Source organism: Schistocerca nitens, chromosome 7 (genome assembly GCF_023898315.1).
Source record: "Schistocerca nitens isolate TAMUIC-IGC-003100 chromosome 7, iqSchNite1.1, whole genome shotgun sequence".
In the NCBI taxonomy this organism is placed as follows: Eukaryota; Metazoa; Arthropoda; class Insecta; order Orthoptera; family Acrididae; genus Schistocerca; species Schistocerca nitens.
This window is the reverse complement of record NC_064620.1, coordinates 530,646,756-530,650,059: the sequence shown is the minus strand read 5'-3', so window position 1 is coordinate 530,650,059 and position 3,304 is coordinate 530,646,756.

Genomic DNA, 3,304 nt, shown 5'->3' with positions numbered 1-3,304 from the left:
AGGAAGTTGAACTTTTTACAGATTATTTATTGGAATATGGGCTACAACTTAACACAGGGATTTTACAAAATTTTAGTTCAGTTATTAAAGATGATTTTTTTCAATTGTAATGAAAATTCACAACATTTTTTTGCAATTTTTTATTTATATATTCAAAAATATACAGTTTTTTGGAAAAAGGCTGTGTTAAATTATGCAGAAGGTACTGTGTAACATTTACTGAAAGTTTGAAACAAATATGTTTGGAAGATCCTTAGAAAACATGTAATTAGTATGAGAAAATAAAAGTTTTGGGAATCGAGCGACAGAGATTGGATTAACTTTTTAGTGCATTCCAGGTCCATAGGATGGATTATCTTCATCCTCTGCAAACTCCTCCTCCAGCCTCCTCTTGTTCCTCCTCCTGTTTACTCTTGCTTGTATTTCTAGACTCTTTACAGCCCTGTCTGCAGCCCGAAGGCGTTCCTTGTCTAAAGCAAGCATCGCTCGTACCATGTTAGAACCTATCTTCATTCCCATATTTCTAAACACCTTGCACCTTACAATGTTGCCATCATTGAAAGTCGCAACAGCATCATACACACCAAAGTGAAGTGTTTCTATTCCAACAAATACAGTCTTGGGGATTCTCGACCATATAACACTATTTACACTTTCATTGGGGTTTTGAGTTTTTCCGTGAATACACTTTTTCAACAGTCCAGGTGCTGCTAAGTCTCTGAAAATAGGTTTTATCACCTCCATTATTGCATGAGGCAGACTATGCTTATGAGTGTACACTTCACCAGTTAGCAATCCTTTCTTATATTTACACCAACTGTCTTCTTCTTTGGGACACAAGCTATGTTGGGGATTTTCATCGGTTGAAGAAGTATGAAAAAAAAAAGAGCCCAAACAGCCTTCTTTATTTCGTCGACACTTTGTGTATTTTGCCTAATAGCCATTCCATAATAGTTCTGTATTTTGTCAATTACACTGTCAGTTAACCTTCCCTTCCCATCCAACCCTTTACCATCACTGAGTTTTTGTTTTTTGTACGAAGCTTTCAGTCGCCGAAGTCTTGTTCCCATTCGCTTCTGTACGTGTCCAACACACTCAAATTTCTGCACTACAACATCATCACCATAGGGCTTCAGTCCTTGAACATGTTTGAAACTTTTAGAATCACCGTCACCAAGGTAATTAACATATCGCACTTTATCACACGCCTCAGAACGCTGGAATATACTGGCAACACCAGCCACTTCCATTCCTCCACTACTGCCACTATAGTTAGCTATGCAATTATTTTCATGTGTACCTTTATATTTTTGTGGACATCTACAATACTTTGATATTACTGCTACATCTAAAACTTTCCCTGTATACATACTGGTGGCAGATACTATACCATGAAGAGATGTGTGTCCCCTTTTATGCCAGGTACCATCGAACGCTGCAGTCAAATCTCTGTTACCATTATTTTCCATTACTGCCTCTTCCACAGCGTTCTTCATAGATTCTATACAGACATCTTCTACTTTAGACCCTATTAATTTATTATAGGTCGTAAACTTGATTGGGGGATTTGGAAGATTCATGATGCCACAGAAAATTGCACCTGCAGTAGCACCCTTACCAACTGAACGCAAGGAATAAACAAATCTAATGTTGTGTTCGTAGATTTTGCTACCATTTTCTTCAGTTGCAGTTACTGCAACACTGTTCCAAAAGGTGGTCATGTATGAACACTTATCACATTTCAGTTGTATTTCACTAGCAAGTCCTACGTGCTTTATTATGGAGAGTTCCAGACCAACTTCACTACAATGAATACATCTTACACAGTTTGAAAAAATTCCTTTGAGAACCGACATATCAAATATTTCATTCACATCCGATTCGCCCATAAAACATTCATAGTTTTCACTCATTGAACCAAGCTTCTTCTGTGAAGTATTTTCTTTCCCACTTTGACTGCTATGGGCAGGTGTACTTGAGAGGTTAGGTTCACTCACTTGGTTATCGTCTTTATTGTTTACAGTAATAACACATACCTTTGGCTTTCCAACATTTCTCCTTTTCTTAAAAGCCTTCAGAGGATTTCTAATAACTTTACTTTTACTCATTATTATACTTCAACAAAACAGAGACTCAAGAAACAGAATTAATTACGAATATTTTCGAGATAACGAAGGAGTAAATAAACATGAAACAATCGACAATCACAACAGCGATATATATTGAACCATCACAGGTTAGCCACAACACATACTTTATCTCACATCACTAAAATGTACCTGATGAACACGGACGTTAATAATAACACCATTTGACAGCAGTTTAACAGCGCCACAGTGGGTCACGCCCATGTAGAACACATTTCAAAAAAAAATTTAAAAATAGTTCTAGTCTTCGGAATTGAATAAATTATATATCTATTAAAAGGTAATAGTCTGCAGATTCAGAAAACGCAAAAAAGTAAAAATTGAACTTTTCATGATTTTGAGCCTTTCCGGAACCCCTTAAAAGATTTAAATCATTGACTTTAGTTGGTTGAAATGGCTCTGAGCACTATGGGACTTAACATCTGAGGTCATCAGTCCCCTAGAACTTAGAACTACTTAAACCCTAACTAACCTAAGGACATCACACACATCCATGCCCGAGGCAGGTTTCGAACCTGCGATCGTATCGGTCGCACGGTTCCAGACTGAAGCGCCTTGAACAGCTCGGCCACGCGACCGGTCTTACCTTTCGTTAACTGGTCCGATTTGCAATTGAAACAAAACAGCCTCCAGTCAGTATTGCAACGCGTAACCGCTTAAGTAACGAGCAGCCCTTAGTGGCTCACCATCACAATTTTTTACCTTAAATATCTTTGCTACTAATGCCCTTTTGGCATATTTATTATTTTATATATGGCATATAAGTACTGCCAGTCTTTCACGATAATTCTGCACTTATACTCTGTATCATACGTCTTTAGTCATAATTCTGTGACCATGTTATAGACCATTGTTTGATTTACATTCTGAGGAAGACACTTGTAGCAGTGTTGAAACCAGTTTAATTCGTTAAAAATAGTCGCCGAGGGCTGTTTTCTTTCAATTGTGACTATTCACGTTCTCTGAACGTGCAGCCATGTACAAACATTTCGTCGGATTTGATTCCGTACATCTGAATATGAACGACATCGATCATTATTTTTACAAGTCAGTGCTTTAGAGCTCGAGAAGATGGACAAAAATAAGGGAACAGTATATACAGTGTATACTTGAAAATAAATGCAGATGCTAGCTAAACCTGCAGTTTACCACGAACA